This window comes from Lathyrus oleraceus, chromosome 2 (genome assembly GCF_024323335.1).
Source record: "Lathyrus oleraceus cultivar Zhongwan6 chromosome 2, CAAS_Psat_ZW6_1.0, whole genome shotgun sequence".
Taxonomy (NCBI): Eukaryota; Viridiplantae; Streptophyta; class Magnoliopsida; order Fabales; family Fabaceae; genus Lathyrus; species Lathyrus oleraceus.
The window spans coordinates 252,945,278-252,964,584 of NC_066580.1; the positions used below are offsets into that span (position 1 = coordinate 252,945,278).

Below are 19,307 nucleotides of genomic sequence, written 5' to 3' on the forward strand. Positions count from 1 at the left end.
AGAACTCGGTATAACGCGTTGAGCCTGATTGAGAAAAGAGGCTGACAGTTACTTGTCATGGGGCAGTTGTACCCAGTAAATGAAGCGTGTTGTTGACCGAGAAGTGCGACCTCGTGGGTAGCATGGAAGAGATGTGGTTTTGAAAAGGATCCTTCCTCCTCAAGACGATCGTGGGGCAAGTGGATAAACAATTATGAATGTCCGTTCGTGGTCAAAAAGGGTTTTCTCTGACAGAGCCTTGTTGCTGACGACCACGGATGATGAGGATTTTCCATCCCCTGTGAATGCAGACGCAGTTAAAAGATACTTCGTGAAAAAGAGACCCGCTGGACCAAAAGAATAAAAGAGTACAGGCAAAAGAGGGCATCCCGGCGAACCAAAAAAAAGAGAGAAAAGGTTCGGGCAAAAGTTAGGGATAATAAATGAAAAGAACTGTACACCCGGCAAGTCGAAAACCCCACAAGGGCAACTTGGGCAAAAAAGGGTATCCCGGTGGACTGAAACCCGAAAGGGAGGTCCAGGCAAAAGAGGGAATGAAACGAACAACTGCGTCTAGCATGATCGTTTGTGCTCATGATGACTTGGAGAATCTCCAACAGAGACCAATCGGAAGCATCTTGTTCAGAAGACAGAAAGTGCGGAAAGTCTTGAGGACATATGAGGTGTAACTGAGTTGGAACCCGATAAGATCATGGTTTCACATTGCCACTAGGATAGAGTTTTTTCTGTTGTGTGCAATCACCTCTTTCCAGGGTTTGCTTCCTGTGTGTTGCTCGGTTGTGAGCCATCTTTTATTCCAGTCAATAAAGCGTGTGTTCGGTCAAATAAATTTTGTTTTTGTGTCATTACCATTTTGATTACGAAAACATCCGTTTATTTTGATAAGAATATTTTCATTTTGAAACATAGAGGTCCCTTCCGATGCATGCTTATGAGGTTGAAATCTGGAAATCTTATTCGGAAGTTTGAGTGACTTAGGCGTTGAAATATCGGAACACCTGGGGCATACCCGGGGCACGCTTTTATCTAACGATCCCTGCTGCAGAGCCTGATCAGGGGCAAGAGATAGTTGAACGGTGAAAAGACAGTGAAGGATTACGACGACAGTCCTGGAAAGTTAATCAAGAAGACTCTTCAAAGTCTGATGATTGGAAAGTTTGTATGAATACTAGGAGTTCGATCTCCGTGGAGTACGGACGAGATTGGGAATACAAGATGATGGAGCAGAAAAGTCCAGAAGCGTCTGGGAGTTCGTAAAAGAGGGAGAGCCGACACTGTGGGTGGACGATGGATGCCGCAATTCGGCGACTCGACAGGTGTTCCGTGTCCAATAAGCTGTATTTCCCCAGTAGGTGTGAGAGGGTTACCTCCCTAACAGATTTGAGATCAGTGTCTCCTCAGCGAGCCTGAAGGTTACTGCCTTCCCAGTAGGGTTTGTGTTGATGGTTTTCCCTCAGTGAGATCCCCAAGCGGATCGGGTTTGGAGAAAATCATCCCCAGTAGAGATAAGATTGGGTTGCCTCCCCTAGCAGGGTAATCTCCAAGCAGTTCGGGTTCGATGGAGTGCATCCTCAGCAAGGTTTGTCTTTCCCCAGCAGGGTGGAAGTTGACGTGATTATAAGATCCTCAACACAGTTCCTGGAGTTCCCCGGTGTTGTCTCTGGAGGAGACGTGTGTTTATGCATTCATCATTTAGATAAGCATAGCATATTGCATCATTAGTGCATAGCATTTCCATGATCATGGGGCATTGTGTAAAACAAAAAAAAACTCATGCATCAACATTGCAAACATGTCCATTAGCCCTAGACCGTGGTGACCAGCCGAGATTGGGTTGTTGGAAAGAGTTTAGCATCGCGCCATTGGATCGGCTTCAGAATTGGGTTCATCAGCATGGTTGAGAAGTTGGTGTTTTCCCAACAAGTGACTCCTTAGTTGAGTGGGTATCCCCAGCAGTGTTACTCCCCGAAGTTGGCATCATTTTGCAAGCTTGGTTCAATTCCCCTAGCATATGTGGGCGTGTCTGATCTCTCCATATAGAGTCGACCCCTTAGGCAGAAAATGTCCACCATTCCTTCTGCGCTCCCCACCGAGATACATCATCGTGGATGACGGTTGCTTCCGTTCCCTCCATAATGGGATGGGTTTTCCCTATTGAGTTCTTTCCTCATTAGGATGAGTCTTGATTCAGTTTGCCTTCTTGGATCGATCCTAAATTGGCTTCTTGTTCGCTGTCTCTTGTACTTCTCTAGGGCATAAATGAATGGTTGCTCACTAACCGGCACTCATTCATCTCATCCTCAGCGGAATTTTTGGCTTTTACCTACAAACCGGTAGTTGTAAGTCCTATCTTTGTGGTTTTCTACCTATTAACTGGTAGCTGTAAAATCCCACTTTCATCCCCTTGGTGGAGTTAACCCTGTGTGCTCATCCTATCGATGACTGGTTACTTTTCCGTGGTTTTCTGCCTACTAACCGGTAGATGTAATCCCCTCTTTGTGGTATTGATAGTCTTGTCCCCTTTGGATACTTGCCTTGATCAAGCAGTATTGTCCCCATTGGGTCTTCCCCTTCTTCTTGGATACTTGCTCCGAGTAAGCAACTTTATCCTCTTTTGATTGGTCATCTTTTGCATACCTAGTCTGGTACCCCGTTGCCTTTCTTTTCGGTCGTTTATCCATTTAACAACCTACAACCCGGTTATGGATAATCTTCCATGCGAGTGTATTATCTACGTTTTGACGGCTATAGATAATATATGTCATGCACTCTTTGGTCAATCTTTCGACTGTTATCCCCAGCATGGGTCTTTGGCATGCGTGCCAGCTCATTTATCACTGTTTTGTTATCTTCGCCGATGCTGATAGACATGAAGAATTTTCCGGTGTTCAGACCGAGGCGGTATTCAGACCGAAGTGGCATCAAGGCCAGAGTTCCCGGTATCCAGACCGAAGTGGCGTTCAGGCCAGAGTTCCCGGTATCCAGACCGAAGTGGCATTCAGGCCAGTTTTCCCGGTATCCAGACCGAAGTGGCATTCAAACCAGTGTTTCCCGATTTTCAGATCGAAGAAGTTCCCGGTATCCAGACCGAAGTGGCGTTCAGGCCAGTTCCCGGTATCCAGACCGAAGTGGCATTCAGGCCAGTTTTCCCGGTATCCAGACCGAAGTGGCATTCAAGCCAGTCTTTCCCGATTTTCAGATTGAAGAAGTTCCCGGTATCCAGACCGAAGTGGCGTTCAGGCCAATTTTCCCGGTATCCAGACCGCAGTAGCGTTCAGGCCAATTTTCCCGGTATCCAGACCGAAGTGGCGTTCAGGCCAGTTCCCGGTATCCAGACTGAAGTGGCATTCAGGCCAATTTTCCCGGTATCCAGACCGAAGTGGAATTCAAGCCAGTCTTTCTCGATTTTCAGATCGAAGAAGTTCCCGGTATCCAGACCGAAGTGGCGTTCAGGCCAATTTTTCCGGTATCCAGACCGAAGTGGCGTTCAGGCCAATTTTCCCGGTATCCAGACCGAAGTGGCGTTCAGGACAATTTTCCCGGTATCCAGACCGAAGTGGCGTTCAGGCCAGTTCCCGGTATCCAGACCGAAGTGGCATTCAGGCCAGTTTTCCCGGTATCCAGACCGAATTGGCATTCAGGCCAGTTTTCCTGGTATCCAGACCGAAGTGGCATTCAAGCCAGTCTTTCCCGATTTTCAGATCGAAGAAGTTCCCGATATCCAGACCGAAGTGGCGTTCAGGCCAATTTTCCCGGTATCCAGACCGAAGTGGCGTTCAGGCCAATTTTCCCGGTATCCAGACCGAAGTGGCGTTCAGGCCAGTTCCCGGTATCCAGACCGAAGTGGCATTCAGGCCAGTTCCCGGTATCCAGACCGAAGTGGCATTCAGGCCAGTTCCCGGTATCCAGACCGAAGTGGCATCCAGGCCAGTTCCCGGTATCCAGACCGAAGTGGCATTCAAGCCAGTCTTTCCCGATATTCAGATCGAAGCAGTTTCCGGTATCCAGACCGAAGTGGCATTCAGGTCAGTCTTTCCCGATATTCAGATCGAAGCAGTTTCCGGTATTCAGACCGAAGTGGCATTCAGGCCAGTCTTTCCCGATTTTCAGATCGAAGAAGTTTCCGGTATCCAGACCGAAGTGGCATTCAGGCCAGTTTTTCCGATATCCAGATCAAAGTGGTGTTCAGACCAGATTTCCGGTGATCAGACCAACATTGATACTCTCATATTCCGATGCTTAGTGCGGCGTTCAGACCATGGGTATTCCTGTGTTACCATTTATTTTGGTATCCAGGTCAACTTTCTGTTTCGGTACTCAGGCCGATTTTCACCGTACCAGACGGACTCTTCTTTCGAGATTGCTTCTTTGCCGATTCTGACAGACATTGTTAATTATTTCATAGGGATTCAGGATCAAAATCCGGGTCTTCTTAGTATTTAACCATCTCCCACTATGATCATATGAAGAATATCCTGCTTCATATTCTCTAGTTGAAGACGTTTAAATAGGGGCAGCTGTCATACCTCGATTTTGGTCCTGAATTTTTATGTTTGTTTGGCATGCTTGGCCTAACCTTATGTTGGTTTTATATGAGGATTGGTTTCGATCCAAAGTCATGGTGTTGTGATTGTGGATACATCTATGGTCTGAGTCATCTGAACAACCAAGTTTCTTGTGTTTCTAGCCACTGGCCAGTCAAGTTATTGGTTCATGGATACTATGCCAAAGCCCTAACCTTATGGTCTCATTTCATGGCTTTGTTCATGTACATTATCACTCAAGTTATTTTTCAAAAATCCGAGTCACAAAAAAACAAAACAATTTGGAAACCAATTTCAAACCATTTCAATCCATTCCGTGTCATTTTAAACCATTACATTTGATTCTACATAAGAAAATACAAATTTGACATTTTTGACCAATTGTTGACTTTGGTCAACAGTTGACTTTTTGGTCAACTTTGACCAAAGTCAACCCAAATTCCCCAAACCCTAAAATTCACCCATAATTGTCCATTGAATTCCATTTACAAGAAAGATACAAAAAATGAACTTTGACCAATTGTTGACTTTGGTCAACTTTGACCAAAGTCAACGCAACCTCTTTGCATCCTAAAATCCTAAGTCTTCCATCATGACCCTAATCCTCGTTCCATGCTTCATGTCCATGTTGGCCTTGATTTTAATTTGTGGATTTGGTTTCTTCACTTTAATGCCAACTTGGTCATGCCTTAAACTTTGAAGTTTCTTGCCTCCTACTGCACCACATCAAGTCAGAAGGCAAACCTCAACCATGTATCTGTCGGCGGAAGCAAAAGCTTGGTAGTGCCTTTGATATCACTGAAAGTCGTCTAAGTACCGATCAAACCAACAATTTTGTCGCTATCTCTTCTACCTTAGGAAAATTCGGACTATTCGGTTGGAGTATACCGATGCAAAGGAGTCTCAGAGTTCAAGCCGACGCCATCAGAAAATCGTGATTGCTTTAAAACTTCATACAATGTCAAACACACATTATTGGTGAAATTCAATTCCGACCCAATTGACGAGACAGATATTCTTGAATAAACACTCACGCCTCGTATCGATCCTTTCGACGGTATGGTAGAAAAAGTAGAATTTAGTGGTAACCACATTACACCATGCATCCAGCAATGGTGCACTTCTTCAAGTACTCACAGGAAGCTTATTTTCTGAGAAATTACCCAAGGAATGTGATGAAAAGATATGTATCACTTATGAAAGGAAAATGCTGTAATCGCTTACAACAACAGACCAGCGGCAGAGGCGATTCCTTACTTTGAGCAGTTGGGTCCTGCAGTCAGCCAGATGATGCCGATTGTGGAAGCAAATCCTATTCTGTCATTAGCAAGAAGTGCACAAGGAGATGCATGGAAGATGATGCTGGATATTGTCGGGCTGCTCGTAAAGCACCAGTTGCAGCACAGGGTTTTTGACATCAGTGTAACAAGGGCCACTCTTATTTATCTTTTGCTTGATATGATTAAGCCGAAACCTACAGTCTGTAGCAGGAGCAGTCAACAGATAATGCAAGTCATGTAGTTATATCCCATTTGAGTCATAACAATGTCAATCATGCTACACAGAGTCATACCTGCTGTTACAATATCCTGTCAACAAATTCCTACAAAACCATGGTCCTGCCGCCAAGCATCAGCAGCCTGCAAAACCAATTAACACATTGTACACCAAACCTGCTGCATGCATTGGCTTTGCCCTGAGTGAATCATGATTTGTGTTGCTACATGCATTAAATAACAACACTGGAAGTCCCTTTCCGAATCAGAATGATGCGGGGCAGCTTCGTGGAAGAACTGAAATAGCTCCTGATCAAAGGGAAAAGTTTCTGCAGAAGTTTCAGCAAGTGCAACAACAAGGGCCCGATACCCTTCTTAATATGCCTTCCCTTGTTGCAGGAAATCATAAGCAGTTTTCTTCCCAACAACAAAGTCCACTTTTGCAGCAGTTCAACTCTCAAGGCTCATCCGTTTCTTCACAATCTAGTATGGGACTTGGAGCCCAACCCCCGAGTCTCGGTGGTATTTCTTCTGTCTCGCTACAGCAGCCCAACTCCGTACATCCGCCGTCTAGTCAACAAGCATTTCCAGGTGCTGCTAAAGATGCAGATAAAATTGAAGAACAGCAACAATCATCGTTGCCCGTCATCGCCAAACACATCAAATCCATTTTCATAAACCTGCAAACAGTCGTCCATTAATCATACTATGAACCAAACTTGAGCCACAATTCAAACAGATAAAGGCAAACATTTCAAGCTTGCAACAGGACATGAACTTACGACAAGTATGCACAAAGTTTGCGATGGATAACTGAAAACACGAGGGAACCTTCATCAAATTCTCAGTTTCTTCAACGTGTCCACTTGTAACCAACTTCACTGCAGTAAAACGAAATTAATTACCAAGCAGTTAATTCAAGAAATATTCCCAAATTGGAATAGAAACAAAACAGAGAAGAAAGCTTGCGTTCAGTTTACCTTTCCAAGGCCAAGCATCAAAGGGGTCAATCCAGTTTCTGAACATCAAAAAGGGCTTTGCAGAGTTACTCTTCTGGATTACCAAAGGCACCTTTGAAACCCTAATTCACAGAAATATAAAAGAGGAGAAATCAGTAAGAGAACGGGGGAGGCGAGGAGATTTCAAAGAAGAAAAAAACCTAATCCTAAAGGAAGAGCAAACCAGCACTTGAAGAGGCGAAGGAAAAGGTTCGATTGTCACCTGAGCTGTCATCTTCATCAAAGGTCCGAGGGTGAGCTTCCTGTTTTGTAATAGTCTTTGTTTCTGAGAGCAGGGAGAGGTTTTCGCCTGAGAGAGTTTGAGAGAGAGTGAGGAAGACGATAGCGTTGGAGACGAGCTTCTGCTATATCCATTTCCTTTTTTTTTCTTTTTTTGTTTTTTTTAATTTTTAATTAATTCTTTTTACTATTTAATTTATTTTGTTTTTAATACAAAAATCAGAAAATGTTTATATGTTCTTAATTTCTTTTTTTTATTATTTATTCTTTTTATTATTTAACTTAATTTGTTTTTAACAGAGATAATACAAAAAAATCATAAAAATGTTTATTTTGTTTTTTTTATTATTTTAAATCTTTTAGCCCGGTTCATATACTTAACGTAGCATCTCAATAGCAGATAGTGTTGAGTGGCCTAGTGGAGAGAGGGTAGTTGCATAATATTAGGTGGGGAGGGTTCAATACTCATGTGTGGTACTTTTTGCTTTTTATTTGATTTTATCTTCCTTTAGCATTTTTTATTCTTTTAATATTTTGTTAATATCTTTTTTTTTTTATGTTTATTATAATTTCATTTGTTAATAATGCATAGTTATTGTATTTGAATTTAGTTTAAAAAACCATTTTTTCAAACTATAAAAATCATACTTTCTCGATTTAATATCGAGCCCATTTTTACACCCTTGTAAGTCGATTGCTTTTTAAGCATCGCCATCAACCTCACATAGCTTACTCTTGGGCTTTCTTACAATGAGCTGGTTCCCTTACACTTACACCCATACGTTGTTTAATGCTCATTCATTTCATTTCTTTGATTATTTGATTTGATCATATACTTGTTTAAATATCTTATTGTTTGGTTGTTGCCTACTTGTATGATGTATGAGGCATATATTTATATTGTTTGATTGCCATGACAACCCCCATTCATAACAAATGTATCCCTCTCCCATGAAATGTATAATATTCTTTCATTCTTTATTCATCTGTTAATACAAGAAATAAAATGAATACCCGATAACCATTTCAAAACAAGACCAAAACCTCGATCCAACGTCGAGTAATCATTTTTCTCAAAACCTAACAGAACCAGCACGTATTCATCCACCCTTTTGTAAGTCGATTGCTTTATGCATCGGCCATCAACCTTGTAAGTCGATTGCTCTATGCATCGCCATCAACCTTGTAAGTCGATTGCTTCATGCATCGCCATCTACCCTTATCCCTAACATTTCTCCTTGCTCCACTCGTCAACTCTTGTTCCGATTAGGTAGCACCCATTAGATAGAACCCTTTGTATGATAACATAGGTAGGATTCCCGTATCCTTTTGTATGATAACATAGTTAGAATTCCCATTTTCTTTGCATGCTAACATTAGGTAGATATTCCCATTTGTAAATCCTAACACTTAAGCGCATATTGCATGACAACTCTAGGGCAGAGCTTCCCCACTTTTAGACCTTCCGTGCGTCTCCGATCTTGTGGCATGTAGTCCGTTCTATTGCAAAGAGGTAACCGCCTAAGACTCGATTCAGCGAGCTGCGACACCTACTGCTAGGACGTGAACACATCGCCCACTCTCCTTTGACACAACTGGTGTCCTCCTTTGTAAGTCCATGTTCAGATGGCAACCCCTATATAAGGGGAACTACGTCGCCCTGATTCTCATACCAGATGAGGTACGTAGGCAGGAGGTCGTGCGAGATCTCTCCGGGCACACTTTTCTTTCTTTTTGTGTGTGTGCTTGACAGTTATAGGCTCGAGTTCCCGACTCCCTATTAACTTGTTTGGTTGTTGTGTGCTTGGAAGCTGATGTAAGTCCATCGAGTGGCATTCGGGTTCCAGTGTGCGTGTGTTTTGGTTCGGATGCTGATGTAAGTCCAATGATTCGCGTTCGGGCTCCACGTTTACCTTTTTGTGTGTGTTTTGGTTCGGATGCCGATGTAAGTCCAGTGATTGGCGTTCGGGATCCACGTTTGCCTTTTTGTGTGTGTTTTGGTTCGGATGCCGATGTAAGTCCAGTGATTGGCGTTCGGGCTCCACGTTTGCTTTTTTCTGTGTGTTTTGGTTCGGATGCTGATGTAAGTCCAGTGATTGGCATTCAGGCTCCATGTTTGCCTGCTTGTGTGTTTGTTTGTTTGGCGTGCGTGTAGCCGAACTACGGCAACTCTGATTCTCATGTTCAGATGAGATACGTAGGCACAAGACGCGACGTCTTGCCGAGTTTGACTAACAACTAACAACTAATCTTTGTTTGTTTTCGCCCTCGTTGCGATCCTTTCTCTCGCCCTCGTTGCGATCGAGACCTTCCCTTTCTCTTGCCCTAGTTGCAATCGAGACCCTTATTCCCGTAGTTTAGCTGAACTACGTTTTGCTCTGATTCTCATTCCCGATGAGATACGTAGGCATAAGACGCGATGTCTTAGCGAGCACACATCTCTTTAACCCCTAGGCAGCCGAGCTACGAAGACTCTGACTCTCATATCCAGATGAGATACGTATGCAGTGGATGCGATATCCGTGCAAGTCATTTTCTTTGACCCTTTTAGTAAATAGTACATTAGATAAACACACACCCTTTAGACAAGAACAAACAAGAGTGGATCCCGTAGAGTACTACGGATGCGTAGGGGTGCTAATACCTTCCCTTCGCATAATCGACTCCCGAACCCAAGATTTGGTTGCGAGACCTTGTCTTTTCCTGTCCTTTTCTCCAGGTTTACTTCGAGCGTTTCCTTTCCCTCTTTTGGGATAAATAACGCACGGTGGCGACTCTTCTGTCATTTCTTTCTCGCTGGTTGTTTTTTCGCACCTCTGTTTTTTTCAGGCTGCGACAGCTGGCGACTCTGCTGGGGACGTGGTTTCCCTAAGCGAGTCCCTCCTAGCTTTTGTAGGTTTCTTGTTTATTGGGTGTTTATTCTTTTGTACAGTTATTTATTTTCAGCATTTACCTGCTTTACCTTATTGCATTCATGTACATATGTTTGCTGTATCTGCTGCCGTTTATCTGTTTGTTGGGGTGGGGTGTTCTATGAGAGGTAAGCCCATTACCCAGGCTTGAGTGTACACACAGATTTTAGAGTGGATGTTCATGAGGCTTGCGTGGCATGTTGCTACGTTAAGTCGTTCGTGAAGAACCACACCCAGACGAGGTTTCTCTTGGATATATTATGTCCTACGGATGTTCCGTAACGACATGATGTTCCTCTAGAAATTGTCGACTCTGGTGACCATTTTCCGAGAACTCAGTCGAGGCCTCTCCTCCGAGACGTGATTATGTTAGCTCTGGTGGGCGCATTCTCGCTGATCAATCCAAGGACCCCGAGACTGGGAACTTGCTTTAGGATGTCCTGTTGAGGGGAGTCAGCAGAGGTCTTTTATCCCGTAATAAAAGGTCAGGTGGAATGAGGACTGCCAAGGGGCATGAAAAAAAAAAGAAAAAAAAAGGAGTAGCAGGAACCTTTGATTCTGATACCTTCCGGGGAAGAAACGACTGCTAATCTGGTACTTGACAGCCCTTAAGGGGTCTATGAGGCGCGTATTGAGTCAGTATGACTAGTCTTGTCGAAAAGAGCACGCAATTTACCTAAGCAAAAAGTTTATCGACTGTGAAACAATATACTCACTGCTCGAGAAAACTTGATGTACTTTGGCATAGGCTGCTCGCCGATTGAGACAGTGTATGCTGGTTCATACCACCTTGTGGATGTCCAAAATGGATCTGATCAAGTATGTGCTTGAGGAGCTAGCATCGAACGGATGGGTTGTGAGAGGGCAAGTGATGTCAGCTGAATACGATATTCAGTATACCTCCCAGAAAGAAACCAAGAGGAAGGTATTGTATGGTTATCTCGCCCAACAGCCCACTGATGATTGTCAACCAAGGAAGTCTGAAGTCCCTGATGAGGACATCTCGAGGTACTCGAATCGAAAGATTGAGAGTGACCGATCCCGGAGGAGGGGCCTGACCCCGAATCCGAACGGGTTTTGATGTCTGATGGGGAGAGTTTAAAGAGAGTGAGCTAGTGCTTCCCCGATAACATGTGAACGCACCAATGATAGTGGCTGAGTACGAAGTTGGTATCCTGAGTGTCGTACTTTGGTACGTGCATCTACTGGGGCAACGCCTTCCTCATGTGGTATGGGATGGAAGTGATATTGCCTGCTGGAGGCTAGATTTCATTATGAAGAGTCCGGATGGATGAGAAGTTAGAAAAGGGCGAGTGGATGAGAACTTGGTATAACGCGTTGAGCCTGATTGAGAAAAGAGGCTGACAGTTACTTGTCATGGGGCAGTTGTACCCAATAAATGAAGCGTGTTGTTGACCGAGAAGTGCGACCTCGTGGGTAGCATGGAAGAGATGTGGTGTTGAAAAGGATCCTTCCTCCTCAAGACGATCGTGGGGCAAGTGGATAAACAATTATGAATGTCCGTTCGTGGTCAAAAAGGGTTTTCTCTGACATAGCCTTGTTGCTGACGACCACGGATGATGAGGATTTTCCATCCCCTGTGAATGCGGACGCAGTTAAAAGATACTTCGTGAAAAAGAGACCCGCTGGACCAAAAGAATAAAAGAGTCCAGGCAAAAAAGGGCATCCCGGCGAACCAAAAAAAAAGAGAGAAAAGGTTCGGGCAAAAGTTAGGGATAATAAATGAAAAGAGCTGTACACCCGGCAAGTCGAAAACCCCACAAGGGCGACTTGGGCAAAAAAGGGTATCCCGGTGGACTGAAACCCGAAAGGGCGGTCCAGGCAAAAGAGGGAATGAAACGAACAACTGCGTCTAGCATGATCGTTTGTGCTCATGATGACTTGGAGAATCTCCAACAGAGACCAATCGGAAGCATCTTGTTCAGAAGACAGAAAGTGCGGAAAGTCTTGAGGACATATGAGGTGTAACTGAGTTGGAACCCGATAAGATCATGGTTTCACATTGCCACTAGGATCGAGTTTTTTCTGTTGTGTGCAATCACCTCTTTCCAGGGTTTGCTTCCTGTGTGTTGCTCGGTTGTGAGCCATCTTTTATTCCAGTCAATAAAGCGTGTGTTCGGTCAAATAAATTTTGTTTTTGTGTCATTACCATTTTGAGTACGAAAACATCCGTTTATTTTGATAAGAATATTTTCATTTTGAAACATAGAGGTCCCTTCCGATGCATGCTTATGAGGTTGAAATCTGGAAATCTTATTCGGAAGTTTGAGTGACTTAGGCGTTGAAATATCGGAACACCTGGGGCATACCCGGGGCACGCTTTTATCTAACGATCCCTGCTGCAGAGCCTGATCAGGGGCAAGAGATAGTTGAACGGTGAAAAGACAGTGAAGGATTACGACGACAGTCCTGGAAAGTTAATCAAGAAGACTCTTCAAAGTCTGATGATTGGAAAGTTTGTATGAATACTAGGAGTTCGATCTCCGTGGAGTACGGACGAGATTGGGAATACAAGATGATGGAGCAGAAAAGTCCAGAAGCGTCTGGGAGTTCGTAAAAGAGGGAGAGCCGACACTGTGGGTGGACGATGGATGCCGCAATTCGGCGACTCGACAGGTGTTCCGTGTCCAATAAGCTGTATTTCCCCAGTAGGTGTGAGAGGGTTACCTCCCTAACAGATTTGAGATCAGTGTCTCCTCAGCGAGCCTGAAGGTTACTGCCTTCCCAGTAGGGTTTGTGTTGATGGTTTTCCCTCAGTGAGATCCCCAAGCGGATCGGGTTTGGAGAAAATCATCCCCAGTAGAGATAAGATTGGGTTGCCTCCCCTAGCAGGGTAATCTCCAAGCAGTTCGGGTTCGATGGAGAGCATCCTCAGCAAGGTTTGTCTTTCCCCAGCAGGGTGGAAGTTGACGTGATTATAAGATCCTCAGCACAGTTCCTGGAGTTCCCCGGTGTTGTCTCTGGAGGAGACGTGTGTTTATGCATTCATCATTTAGATAAGCATAGCATATTGCATCATTACTGCATAGCATTTCCATGATCATGGGGCATTGTGTAAAACAAAAAAAAACTCATGCATCAACATTGCAAACATGTCCATTAGCCCTAGACCGTGGTGACCAGCCCAGATTGGGTTGTTGGAAAGAGTTTAGCATCGCGCCATTGGATCGGCTTCAGAATTGGGTTCATCAGCATGGTTGAGAAGTTGGTGTTTTCCCAACAACTGACTCCTTAGTTGAGTGGGTATCCCCAGCAGTGTTACTCCCCGAAGTTGGCATCATTTTGCAAGCTTGGTTCAATTCCCCTAGCATATGTGGGCGTGTCTGATCTCTCCATATAGAGTCGACCCCTTAGGCAGAAAATGTCCACCATTCCTTCTGCGCTCCCCACCGAGATACATCCTCGTGGATGACGGTTGCTTCCGTTCCCTCCATAATGGGATGGGTTTTCCCTATTGAGTTCTTTCCTCATTAGGATGAGTCTTGATTCAGTTTGCCTTCTTGGATCGATCCTAAATTGGCTTCTTGTTCGCTGTCTCTTGTACTTCTCTAGGGCATAAATGAATGGTTGCTCACTAACCGGCACTCATTCATCTCATCCTCAGCGGAATTTTTGGCTTTTACCTACAAACCGGTAGTTGTAAGTCCTATCTTTGTGGTTTTCTACCTATTAACTGGTAGCTGTAAAATCCCACTTTCATCCCCTTGGTGGAGTTAACCCTGTGTGCTCATCCTATCGATGACTGGTTACTTTTCCGTGGTTTTCTGCCTACTAACCGGTAGATGTAATCCCCTCTTTATGGTATTGATAGTCTTGTCCCCTTTGGATACTTGCCTTGATCAAGCAGTATTGTCCCCATTGGGTCTTCCCCTTCTTCTTGGATACTTGCTCCGAGTAAGCAACTTTATCCTCTTTTGATTGGTCATCTTTTGCATACCTAGTCTGGTACCCCGTTGCCTTTCTTTTCGGTCGTTTATCCATTTAACAACCTACAACCCGGTTATGGATAATCTTCCATGCGAGTGTATTATCTACGTTTTGACGGCTATAGATAATATATGTCATGCACTCTTTGGTCAATCTTTCGACTGTTATCCCCAGCATGGGTCTTTGGCATGCGTGCCAGCTCATTTATCACTGTTTTGTTATCTTCGCCGATGCTGATAGACATGAAGAATTTTCCGGTGTTCAGACCGAGGCGGTATTCAGACCGAAGTGGCATTCAGGCCAGAGTTCCCGGTATCCAGACCGAAGTGGCGTTCAGGCCAGAGTTCCCGGTATCCAGACCGAAGTGGCATTCAGGCCAGTTTTCCCGGTATCCAGACCGAAGTGGCATTCAAGCCAGTGTTTCCCGATTTTCAGATCGAAGAAGTTCCCGGTATCCAGACCGAAGTGGCGTTCAGGCCAGTTCCCGGTATCCAGACCGAAGTGGCATTCAGGCCAGTTTTCCCGGTATCCAGACCGAAGTGGCATTCAAGCCAGTCTTTCCCGATTTTCAGATTGAAGAAGTTCCCGGTATCCAGACCGAAGTCGCGTTCAGGCCAATTTTCCCGGTATCCAGACCGAAGTCGCGTTCAGGCCAATTTTCCCGGTATCCAGACCGAAGTGGCGTTCAGGCCAATTTTCCCGGTATCCAGACCGAAGTGGCGTTCAGGCCAGTTCCCGGTATCCAGACCGAAGTGGCATTCAGGCCAGTTTTCCCGGTATCCAGACCGAAGTGGCATTCAAGCCAGTCTTTCCCGATTTTCAGATCGAAGAAGTTCCCGGTATCCAGACCGAAGTGGCGTTCAGGCCAATTTTCCCGGTATCCAGACCGAAGTGGCGTTCAGGCCAATTTTCCCGGTATTCAGACCGAAGTGGCGTTCAGGCCAATTTTCCCGGTATCCAGACCGAAGTGGCGTTCAGACCAATTTTCCCGGTATCCAGACCGAAGTGGCGTTCAGGCCAGTTCCCGGTATCCAGACCGAAGTGGCATTCAGGCCAGTTTTCCCGGTATCCAGACCGTAGTGGCATTCAAGCCAGTCTTTCCCGATTTTCAGATCGAAGAAGTTCCCGGTATCCAGACCGAAGTGGCGTTCAGGCCAATTTTCCCGGTATCCAGACCGAAGTGGCGTTCAGGCCAATTTTCCCGGTATCCAGACCGAAGTGGCGTTCAGGCCAATTTTCCCGGTATCCAGACCGAAGTGGCGTTCAGGCCAGTTCCCGGTATCCAGACCGAAGTGGCATTCAGGCCAGTTTTCCCGGTATCCAGACCGAAGTGGCATTCAGGCCAGTCTTTCCCGATTTTAAGATCCAAGAAGTTTCCGGTATCCAGACTGAAGTGGCATTCAGGCCAGTTTTTCCGATATCCAGATCAAAGTGGTGTTCAGACCAGATTTCCGGTGATCAGACCAACATTGATACTCTCATATTCCGATGCTTAGTGCGGCGTTCAGGCCATGGGTATTCCTGTGTTACCATTTATTTTGGTATCCAGGTCAACTTTCTGTTTCGGTACTCAGGCCGATTTTCACCGTACCAGACGGACTCTTCTTTCGAGATTGCTTCTTTGCCGATTCTGACAGACATTGTTAATTATTTCATAGGGATTCAGGATCAAAATCCGGGTCTTCTTAGTATTTAACCATCTCCCACTATGATCATATGAAGAATATCCTACTTCATATTCTCTAGTTGAAGACGTTTAAATAGGGGCAGCTGTCATACCCCGATTTTGGTCCTGAATTTTTATGTTTGTTTGGCATGCTTGGCCTAACCTTATGTTGGTTTTATATGAGGATTGGTTTCGATCCAAAGTCATGGTGTTGTGATTGTGGATACATCTATGGTCTGAGTCATCTGAACAACCAAGTTTCTTGTGTTTCTAGCCACTGGCCAGTCAAGTTATTGGTTCATGGATACTATGCCAAAGCCCTAACCTTATGGTCTCATTTCATGGCTTTGTTCATGTACATTATCACTCAAGTTATTTTTCAAAAATCCGAGTCACAAAAAAACAAAACAATTTGGAAACCAATTTCAAACCATTTCAATCCATTCCGTGTCATTTTAAACCATTACATTTGATTCTACATAAGAAAATACAAATTTGACATTTTTGACCAATTGCTGACTTTGGTCAACAGTTGACTTTTTGGTCAACTTTGACCAAAGTCAACCCAAATTCCCCAAACCCTAAAATTCACCCATAATTGTCCATTGAATTCCATTTACAAGAAAGATACAAAAAATGAACTTTGACCAATTGTTGACTTTGGTCAACTTTGACCAAAGTCAACGCAACCTCTTTGCATCCTAAAATCCTAAGTCTTCCATCATGACCCTAATCCTCGTTCCATGCTTCATGTCCATGTTGGCCTTGATTTTAATTTGTGGATTTGGTTTCTTCACTTTAATGCCAACTTGGTCATGCCTTAAACTTTGAAGTTTCTTGCCTCCTACTGCATTTGCCCTACTGCACCACATCAAGTCAGAAGGCAAACCTCAACCATGTTGCAAATTGTACCTGCTGGAAACCAATGCCTAGATGTGCAAAATCACAACATTCTGCAGCCCATACAACATCAGTCAGTTCATGACCAGATTGGAAGGGCCTGCTCCAAGAACCGGTATTTGCCAAAACTCGTCGAAATCCAAAAAGACAGTGTCTGTTACCGTTGGCTTAGTTCTGGCATCAATAACAGTGTCAACAGTAGGCACTCTAGCTTTCACAATGTATCTGTCGGCGGAAGCAAAAGCTTGGTAGTGCCTTTGATATCACTGAAAGTCGTCTAAGTACCGACCAAACCAACAATTTTGTCGCTATCTCTTCTACCTTAGGAAAATTCAGACTATTCGGTTGGAGTATACCGATGCAAAGGAGTCTCAGAGTTCAAGCCGACGCCATCAGAAAATTGTGATTGCTTTAAAACTTCATACAATGTCAAACACACATTATTGGTGAAATTCAATTCCGACACAATTGACGAGACAAATATTCTTGAAGAAACACTCACGCCTCGTATCGATCCTTTCGACGGTACGGTAGAAAAAGTAGAATTGAGTGGTAACCACATTACACCATGCATCCAGCAATGGTGCACTTCTTCAAGTACTCACAGGAAGCTTATTTTCTGAGAAATTACCCAAGGAATGTGATGAAAAGATATGTATCACTTATGAAAGGAAAATGCTGTAATCGCTTACAACAACAGACCAGCGGCAGAGGCGATTCCTTACTTTGAGCAGTTGGGTCCTGCAGTCAGCCAGATGATGCCGATTGTGGAAACAAATCCTATTCTGTCATTAGCAAGAAGTGCACAAGGAGATGCATGAAAGATGATGCTGGATACTGTCGGGCTGCTCGTAAAGCACCAGTTGCAGCACAGGGTTTTTGACTTCAGTGTAACAAGGGCCACTCTTATTTATCTTTTGCTTGATATGATTAAGCCGGAACCTACAGTCTGTAGCAGGAGCAGTCAACAGATAATGCAAGTCATGTAGTTATATCCCATTTGAGTCATAACAATGTCAATCATGCTACACAGAGTCATACCTGCTGTTACAATATCCTGTCAACAAATTCCTACAAAACCATGGTCCTGCCGCCAAGCATCAGCAGCCTGCAAAACCAATTAACACATTGTACACCAAACCCGCTGCATGCATTGGCTTTGCCCTGAGTGAATCATGATTTGTGTTGCTACATGCATTAAATAACAACACTGGAAGTCCCTTTCCGAATCAGAATGATGCGGGGCAGCTTCGTGAAAGAACTGAAATAGCTCCTGATCAAAGGGAAATGTTTCTGCAGAAGTTTCAGCAAGTGCAACAACAAGGGCCCGATACCCTTCTTAATATGCCTTCCCTTGTTGCAGGAAATCATAAGCAGTTTTCTTCCCAACAACAAAGTCCACTTTTGCAGCAGTTCAACTCTCAAGGCTCATCCGTTTCTTCACAATCTAGTATGGGACTTGGAGCCCAATCCCCGAGTCTCGGTGGTATTTCTTCTGTCTCGCTACAGCAGCCCAACTCCGTACATCCGCCGTCTAGTCAACAAGCAATTCCAGGTGCTGCTAAAGATGCAAATAAAATTGAAGAACAGCAACAATCATCGTTGCCCGTCATCGCCAAACACATCAAATCCATTTTCATAAACCTGCAAACAGTCGTCCATTAATCATACTATGAACCAAACTTGAGCCACAACTCAAACAGATAAAGGCAAACATTTCAAGCCTGCAACAGGACATGAACTTACGACAAGTATGCACAAAGTTTGCGATGGATAACTGAAAACACGAGGGAACCTTCATCAAATTCTCAGTTTCTTCAACGTGTCCACTTGTAACCAACTTCACTGCAGTAAAACGAAATTAATTACCAAGCAGTTAATTCAAGAAATATTCCCAAATTGTAATAGAAACAAAACAGAGAAGAAAGCTTGCGTTCAGTTTACCTTTCCAAGGCCAAGCATCAAAGGGGTCAATCCAGTTTCTGAACATCAAAAAGGGCTTTGCAGAGTTACTCTTCTGGATTACCAAAGGCACCTTTGAAACCCTAATTCACAGAAATATAAAAGAGGAGAAATCAGTAAGAGAACGGGGGAGGCGAGGAGATTTCAAAGAAGAAAAAAACCTAATCCTAAAGGAAGAGCAAACCAGCACTTGAAGAGGCGAAGGAAAAGGTTCGATTGTCACCTGAGCTGTCATCTTCATCAAAGGTCCGAGGGTGAGCTTCCTGTTTTGTAATAGTCTTTGTTTCTGAGAGCAGGGAGAGGTTTTCGCCTGAGAGAGTTTGAGAGAGAGTGAGGAAGACGATAGCGTTGGAGACGAGCTTCTGCTGTTTCCATTTCCTTTTTTTTTCTTTCTTTTTTTGTTTTTTTTAATTTTTAATTAATTCTTTTTACTATTTAATTTATTTTGTTTTTAATACAAAAATCAGAAAATGTTTATATGTTCTTAATTTCTTTTTTTTTATTATTTATTCTTTTTATTATTTAACTTAATTTGTTTTTAACAGAGATAATACAAAAAAATCATAAAAATGTTTTTTTTGTTTTTTTTATTATTTTAAATCTTTTAGCCCGGTTCATATACTTAACGTAGCATCTCAATA

At 43.9% G+C, this 19,307-nt stretch overlaps 2 long non-coding RNA genes across 4 annotated transcripts; both read right to left on the bottom strand.

The window, feature by feature from the left end:
• Positions 1-4,861: 4,861 nt before the first annotated feature.
• On the bottom strand, positions 4,862-6,426 carry LOC127119053 (uncharacterized). Its single transcript, XR_007802574.1, has 2 exons — positions 6,118-6,426; positions 4,862-6,025 (listed from the first exon to the last, which is right to left on the bottom strand). It is a non-coding gene; the product is annotated as an uncharacterized LOC127119053 (long non-coding RNA).
• A 146-nt stretch (positions 6,427-6,572) lies between these two features.
• LOC127119051 (uncharacterized) lies at positions 6,573-19,020 on the bottom strand. Of its 3 annotated transcripts, none has more exons than XR_007802573.1 (4): positions 18,890-19,020; positions 7,021-7,121; positions 6,823-6,921; positions 6,573-6,720 (listed from the first exon to the last, which is right to left on the bottom strand). It is a non-coding gene; the product is annotated as an uncharacterized LOC127119051 (long non-coding RNA). The 3 variants fall into 3 exon arrangements; XR_007802572.1 differs by lacking the exon at positions 7,021-7,121 and adding an exon at positions 18,649-18,749; XR_007802571.1 differs by lacking the exon at positions 18,890-19,020 and adding an exon at positions 7,262-7,410.
• Between the last annotated feature and the right edge of the window lie 287 nt (positions 19,021-19,307).